Source organism: Gracilinanus agilis, chromosome 5, assembly GCF_016433145.1.
Source record: "Gracilinanus agilis isolate LMUSP501 chromosome 5, AgileGrace, whole genome shotgun sequence".
NCBI lineage: Eukaryota > Metazoa > Chordata > Mammalia > Didelphimorphia > Didelphidae > Gracilinanus > Gracilinanus agilis.
Genome location: NC_058134.1, coordinates 34,195,801 through 34,204,424, shown reverse-complemented (window position 1 = coordinate 34,204,424; position 8,624 = coordinate 34,195,801).

The window sequence follows — 8,624 nt, the reverse complement described above, 5'->3', positions numbered from 1 at the left end:
CTCAGGCAGTGACTACCATCAAAGCCTCTGAACCCTTTCCCAGGTGGCAACTTTTAAAATAGATCATCTCATCTCTGTTTGAAATTCTCCTGACATACCAGATTCTGAATCTAACGTCATGGGAAAAGCATCCAATTTCTAAGAGTGATCAGGAGCCCTAGAACTGGCCACTTTGTTCTAAGTAGTCCCTGTGATGCTCCCTAGCCGAGCAAACTGACCTTGGGAGAAAGAGCTCAGCCTTCTGGACCCAGTGGCAGCCATATGCAAATTCAGCAGTGTTCCAGCAGCCCAGCAGACAGCTAACAAGGATCTGTCAAGATAAGAGTTTGCAGCTCAGAAGGAGTTGGTGTTCTGTGTTCACAGCTTTGACAAAGGGTCCCATCCAGTTTTGAATTTTTGGCTCCTCAGGGGCTTTGCTAAAGGCTGTATCATCACTGCCGTATCTGAATTTGCTACCAAAGGCAGAATGAGAAATTTGCCTATAGCATATGGCTTTGCAACCTCATCTCTTATTCTTTCCCTCACTTCTTTCTTTCCTTCCCCTCCCTCCATTCCGGACTATTTCCAACTGGAAATAAAATGAATCTTTTATCCATTTTTTTTAGAGTTGCCTGTCCACAAAGCCTCCCCAGTTTTCTTGTTGGTGAAAAACACTGTAGGGTTCAATAAATTTTAAAAGGCTTCTACTGTATATAAGCAAACCATGAGAATTAAACATAAAAAAGCCTCCCATAGAGGCTTTGGTTACAATTGTTGACTAAGTGGATAGAGTGCTGAGCCTGGAATCGGGGAGACCTGAGTTAAAATACAGCTTCAGACACTTAACTAGTTATGTGACTTTGGGCAAGTCATTTTACCTCTGTTTGCCTCATTCCACCGGAGAAGGAAATGGCAAACCACTCTAGTGTCTTTGCCAAGAAAACTTCATGGCCAGTATAGTCCTTGGGACCATCGAGAATGACTGAGCAACACAAACAGAAAAATACAGAGTTCCAGGAAAAAAGTATATTAGAAGACTCCAAAATAAAATGAAAAAGAAATGAGCTCAACATTTGGTAAGAGGTAGGGATCACCAAAGGACAGCCTGTGTGTTCCATTATTATCTTTCCAAGGCCAAGAGAAATAGAGCATCAGCTTGTGGTGAAGTTATAGGAAGGTACAGAAAAGAACTGGTTAGGATGAGGAGGCAAGGACAGGTTATGATCTGTATCATCTACATTCATGACATCAAAGAAACGCCTGGAATATTTGTGTGCGTGATACAAAACTCGTATAACTAAAAGCTTGTTATTGGTTTCTTGGCAAAGACACTAGAGTGGTTTGCCATTTCCTTCTCCAGTGGAATGAGGCAAACAGAGGTAAAATGACTTGCCCAAAGTCACACAGCTAGTAAGTGTCTGAAGCTGTGAGCTCCGTGAGGCCAGGAACCTTGCCTTATTCACGCTTTATATCTTCTTTTGTGCCTGGCATCGTGTTTTGTACATACTTGGAGGTTGATCATTTTTTGTTGAACGAATGAATGAGAGTACAAAACTTTGTAAGGTTTTTATTCTATTTTGATGCGGCTTTCACTAGGCTACTTTATTAAGGGAGACTGCTGAGAGATATGAGACTTTCAGGGGTCTCAGTGCCACGGAGGAGTAATTGCTCCCAAACCAAAAAGGGAGGTTAATGGAGGATAGATGTTACTTATGATTCACTCAAGTGAAATCTTCTTTACAAAATCTGCTTATTTGCCAATTGTTTTGAGCCAAGGGGCTCTTCAGAGTCCCCTCTGAGGAGATTTTGTCTAAACCCTACTGCGGCTTGATCAAGTATCTTTCAAGGACAAACTTCCTCCCTAAAGGTTTTCTCAGCTGCAGTGACTGTCTTGTCTAGGGACTGGATTCTGATTAATTTAACTTCAGCTTTCTTGCTGCTCCAGTGGCTTCCAAATTTGTCATGGAATTGTTTTCTTTTTTTAAAATTCTACTGGGATATTTCAAGCAAAAAGCTGGATGGAATACAATGGGTTCTGCATTTTTTATTAGGGAGAGGATTTTTTTTGGGGTGGCAGAGGCTGAAGCTTTCTGGTTAGAGGGAAAAAAGAAGAAAGAAACATCGTGGCACTCTTCCAGACATTCCTTTTAGCTCTGACACATTTTGAGCTATTTGGGGGAGCTCGTTGTGATTTGGGGTGACCCAGATAACAGATGGAGATAGCTCAGAGGGCTGCAATGAGCAGATGGAGCCAGCAGGGGGCTGTCGCCTCCCAGAAACAAGTGTCCTCTGTATGGTCCTGCATCTTCAGTGAGCAGCCAGGGAGCTAGATTGATGGAGGCAGCTGGGACTGAACTCCACGGAAGCTCTTTCCAGCCTCATGCTTTCAGGAACTTGTGAATTTTATCTCTCCTTTCCAGTTCTTAGCTCAGAAAGACTTCAGGTTCTTTGGAGTGGATTTTCGACCCTGAATGGGAAAGTTTCTCTTTCTGGCAGAGTGTGAAGGGGAGGAGGGGAGCTTCAGTTTTTTGTGGGGAGGAGAGAGTGGGAAGAATGGTGAGGGAATGGAGAAGGACTATTGGGAGACTTAGAAAAAAGGATGGCTTAGTCTTCAGGCTAGAACAAACTTTGGAGGCAGTGTGGTGCAGTTTAAATAGCACCGTCTCTGGTCAGCAGATCTGGGGGAGAATCCTGTCTCTAACTTGTATTACTTGCCGTTTCTTTATTTTTAGCAATGTTACTCTACCACCCTGGTCTTCAGTTTTCTGTAAGATGAGAAGGTTGGATGAGATGGTTTCAGTTTCCATCTAGTTCTGGAGGTATAATCCTTTAATCTAATGAATACCTAAACGATGACAGGACTAGGTGTTGGTCAGAGGATTTAGAGCTTGATGGAACCTTAGAAGTCAACTAGTCCAGCTGTCTGATTTTAAAAAAGAGAAAACTGAGGCCACAAGAGGTGAAATTACTTTTATTCAAAAAATTATTTTGTAACTCTTACCTTCTGTCTTAGAATCAATACTTAGAGTTGGTTCCAAGGCAGAGATACGATAAAGGCCAGGCAATAGGAATTGGGTGACTTGCCCAGAGTCATATAGTGAAGAAATGTCTGAGGCCAGATTTGAACCTATGACCTTCTGTCTTTAGGCCTGCCTCTCTAACTACCAAGCCACCTAGTTGTCCAGTGAAACGACTTTTCTAATATTCTGAAGGTAGTAAGTTACACAGTATAGTAAGGTTAACCTTCCACCCATAATTCCTTCAAAATAACTTAAAAGAAAATTCATATTTGTTTCTAGCTTGGATTTCAGTTTTCTCTTTTCCTTTCCCCAAAGTCCTTTCTTCTTTGTCTTACATCTTGCTTCACCTTACATAGGCTTGATTCTACAGATATCCTGAGTTTGAAGGCTAGAGTAACAATTAGAGAACATCGATCTAGATCTAGAATGTACCTCAGAGCCTATCTAATATGACCTAATTTTATGCATGAGACAAGGGAAGCCCATGGAGGTTAAATGACTTGCTCATGATCACATAGAAAGCATTAGAGGTAAGATCCCAGCCCAGGTTCAAACTGGACCTATACAGCCTATTCTGAAGCAACTATTGGCGTAATCCTTTGAGTATTTGCTATGTAGCTTTCCTATCTATAAAACGAGACTTGTATGACTAATACTAATTTTCCACTTTTAGGGATGGGAGAGGAAAGAAATAGGTAGTCAGATTATGCTTTCACTGGTACGAGGATGTCCCACTGAGGGAATTTGCCTATCGGGGCAGATCATCAAGTGTTCTGTAATTTAAAACTTAGAGAGTGACATAGGGATTAAGTGACTACCCTGGGCCACACAACAGGGTGTATGTCAGAAGCAAGGCTTGAACCCAGGGCTGACTGAAGCCAGTCTCTAGTCACTACATCAAGATGCTCCACATTCTCTTGCCTAATAGGGTTGGAAATCCCTCACCATTGATTCCAACACTAGGGAATCTCTGGCCCCTTTCAGCTAACAATGATGGAATAAAGGACTATGGTCCTTTCCACTTCCAAATCCTATAACTATCATGTAGTTTTTTGATGGAACAACAGACTGTAGGATCCTGAATCCGGAGCTTGAAGGAATCTCAGAGGCTATGTGGTCTACACTCATTTAAGGGATTCATCTGAAAAATCCTTGAACCACTTGGTATTTAGTTTCTGCACATTGATAAAAAGGCCAGGAATTTTGGAAAGGATGCAAATTTATCCAGTACAAATAGCTGTGTGTGGGTTTGTAGATGAATAACTAAATGAATGGGAACCTCAAAAGACACCAGTGACAAACCAATTTTCTAGCTGATAGGGAAGGGTTACAGACTAGATATGTAGATCCGGGGACAGATCCTATTTTGAGCTCAGTTTAGAAGATGGGAGCCATAAAAGTGAGAGTAAGTATGGGGAAGGGCAGGGGTGTCACTGAAAGTTGGCAGGATGGAATGTAGAAAGGACTGGCATAACTTTTAATGACTTGGCAGATATATCTTTGCCCTCCACAGCTGAGCATTATTTCCCATCACTGGGGGAAGGGTGCCAATTGCCATTTTCACAGGACTTTCATGATTTTCCTAACTGCTAACCTTCATTTTCCCAATTCCCTGTATTAATTTTGTTGTAGTTTTAAAAGCTTTTAGGAAAGTGCCACCATAAGAACAGTTGGTATAAAACATTTTCCCCCTGCTAAGCTTGTGACATACTATCCCACTAGTACATATAGGAAAAATGGACTTAACCTTAGAAAGCATCTTTGGCAAGAGGATAACTCACATTTCTTGGTTCTTGGAAGTCTTTTGACCCTAATTTCTTGCAAAGTTATTAAGTATGGCAAATATGCATCCAGCTGACCCCTTCGCTGGGGGATGAAAAATGGGAAGTCAGAGATCCTCCAGACCCCACAAAGTTTGAAAAGTCCTTCTTTGGCCAAAGACAGGAGGAGAAGACATATTTTGTATTTGTTTTGTTCTCTCTTAAATTCTTTTGTTTTTAAAAGAATTTTTATTTTATTTTTCTCAATTACATATAAAAACAATTTAAAATTTATTGTAATTTTTGAGTTTCAAATTCCCTCCTTCCATCCCTCCCTGCCTATTGAGAAGGCAAAGCACTTTGATATAGATTATACATGTGCAGACCTACAAAACATATTGCCATATTAACCACATTGCCATCTCTACTCTACCACCAGAAAAATGAAGTGGTTTGCTTTCATATGCATTCAGACTCTACCACTTCTTCCTCTGGAAGCAGATAGCATTTTTTATAAGTCCTTTGGAATGTCTTGTATCATTTATCATTGTATTGCTGAACACCTAACTCATTCACAGTTGGTCATTATACAATATTGCTGTTATTATGTACAATGATCTCTTAGATCTGGTCACTTTATTTTGCATCAGTTCATATAAATCTTCTCAAGTTTTTCTGAGAGCACCCTGCTCATCATTTTTAGAGAACAATAATATTTAATCAAATCACATATTACAACTTATTCAGCCATTCCCCAGTAGAAAAACATTCCCTCAATTTCTAATCCTTTGCCACCACAAAAAGAGCTGTTATAAGTATTTGTGTACATATAAGCCTTTTTTCCCTTTTCTTTTGATCTCTTTGGGATATAGATATAGTAGTAGTATTTCTGGGTCACAGGGCATGCACAGTTTTGTAGTCCTTTGGGTGTAGTTCCAAAATTGCTATTCAAAATGGTTCAATAATTAATAGTTCAATCAACTCGACCAAGTGCAGTAGTGCCCTAATATTGGTTGTTTTCCTTTTCTGTCATATTAGTCAATCTGATGGGTCTAGAGTGGTACCTCAGAGTTGTTTTAATTAGCATTTTTTCTAATCAATAGTCACTTAGATCACTTTTTAATATGACTAGAGATAGATTTAATTTCTTCTTCTGAAAACTGTCTGTTTATATCCTTTGAGCTTTTATCAACTGGGAAATTACTCATGTTTTTATAAATTTTACTCATATTTCTATATAATTGAGAAATGAGGCCTTTTGCAGAGAAACTTACTGTAAAATTTCTCCCAACTTTCCTGCTTTCTCTGTAATCTTAGCTGTAGTAGTTTTGTTTGTGCAACTCCTTTTTAATTTAATTAATAAAAACTATCCATTTTACATCCCTTAAAGTTCTTTATCTCTTGTTTGGTTGTCAGTTGATTATCTGACAGGTAAAGTCTCCCACACTTCCACAATTATGATATCACCCTTCATTTCTAAATCATGTACCCATTTTGACCATATTTTAGTGTATAAGATGAGATGTGGTTTATGCTTAATTTCTACCAAAATGTTTTCTAGTGTTCCCATTTATTATGTTCAAATAATGACATTTTCCCCCTAAACTTGAATCTTTTCATTTATCAAACAGGAGGTTAGTATGATAATTTACTATTGTATATTGTTTACCTACTCTAGTCCACTGATCCATTGGTCTGTTTCTTTGTACCAGATTATTTTGATGATCACTGCTTTTTAATATAGTCTGAGATCTGGTGCTGCTAATTCTTTTCTTTTAAAGATTTTTTTAAATTCTGCACTTAATAAATACTAAATAAAATAGGAATTTCCATATAAATATAGCAGACAAGAAGATCATTCATGAAATTGTGGTTCTCTTTTAAGTACAGCTTGTTTTTCTTCTTAAATATAACAAATTCAGCATGTAATTTTCAAAGTCTTCATGCTTGTCTGTTTTCTTCTCTCCTTCCTCCTATGAATTTTGGAAAAAAAATGCTTCAATGATCCTCTTTTCTTTCCTTTTTCTTTTGCTATTCTATCCCTAGCTCCTTTCTTCTTCCAAACACCACCAAATGAAAAGGAGAAAAATGAAAAACAAAGCCATTGTAACATATGCAGGACAAAGCAAGAACACTGGGCTTGTCTGAAAATTTGTGTCTTCTTTAGGTGATGGTTGTTTTATTTTATGCCGTTGTATCCCCAGTGCCTAGCACACAGCAGGTACTTAATAGACAATAATAGCTATTGATTTAGTTGATGGTTTAATGTTCCCAATTCACCTTTCATATATTATCTTATTTGATTGTCACAAAACTCCTCCGATGCAGTCCCAATATTGTCCTACTTTTATAGATGAAGATATAGAGCATGAGAGAAATAGGTAAATTGCATAGAGTTCATAGCTAGTAAGTGGCTTTGACAAGATCTGAATTAAGACCTTCTTTACTTCAAGCCCAACTTTAGCCACTGGACCTCTTGTTTGCTTATAATTTATTGATAGTTTGATCTACAGGATAGGATATAGGAGATCCTCTTTTTATATACTGCTCAATATATAATTTGTTGTCACTTGAGTGGGAAAAATAAAGTATTGGAGATCAAGGAAGGAGAAGAGGGTTCAGCTGATGCTCCAAGAAACAGAAGGGAGGACCCTTTGGCTGGCAACAATGGGGAACAACTGGGTCAAATAGGACAGTATTTGCATCAATCCTGTTGCATCTAGTCAGGTTTTTTTTTTTAGCAATTCCAGTAGATGGAACAGAACTTGTAATCTATAAGACAGTCCTTAAGAATTGGTGAGCAGAGAGAGTGGATTTTAAGAGTACAGATAGAGAGGTTAGGTGGGTTGGTAAGTGATATCTTTTGGTGGCTGAAGCACCTGTATTTTTCCTCCACTTTGAGTTTTCCTAGGTCTTCCTTTGATGTCTCAAAATGTTGGTGAGACGACTGAGTTTTCAGAGGCTCTGACAATGGGATCCGACCTTTAGCAAATCCTACCAAGTTGGAACAGCTGTTAGTATGTGCCTGGTAAAGAACTCATCATCAGAAAGCCAGCTAGTTCAAAGAGGAGGTAAGCTGGTGTGCTTTAACCGATACAAGAAGGCATTCTGTGTCTTTAGTCATTTTTAATTATGTCCAACTCTTCAAGACTCCTTTTGAGTTTTTGTTGGTAAAGATCCTGGAGTGATTTGCCATTTCCTTCTCCAGTTCATTTTACAGATGAGGAAACTGAGGCAAACAGGGTTAAATACCTTACATGGGTCACACAGCTAGTAAGTGATTGAAGCCAGATTTGAATTCAGGAAGAGTAGATCTCCTGACTCCAGACCCAGTGCTCTCTCCCCTGTACCACTTAACTGTCCACAGGAAGGCATGTTATAGAAAATCAGAAAAGCATCTACTAAGTTTTGGAGGACTTCCCCTCTGATCTTCTTTGAGCAAATAGGAACAATTCTCCCTTTCTGCTGTTGAAATCACAGACCTTTGAAATATTAGAAGGTAGTAGAAAGGACCCTAATTTGGGATTCAAAGGCCCTGGATTCAAATCCTATCAGTAATGCATACTATTTCTATAGTTGTGGACAAATGATGCACTCTCTTTGAGACTGAAGATTCCTCATCTATACATCGAGGCATTTGGACTAAATGGCCTCTGAGGACCCTCTAACCCCATTTCTATGATATTATCATGTTTACTGGATGAGCGTAGTATGTGCTTAGTTGGGGGGGAAGGTCATTCCTTGTGCTGCTTAAGTACCCAGATTCAGGGCGCACAAGAGTAGTTGGAGTTGAGCAAAGATGAAAATGTTTCAGATATAGTCAGTTCTGCCAATCTGATTCTGTCAACTGAGTTTATTGCCAGTC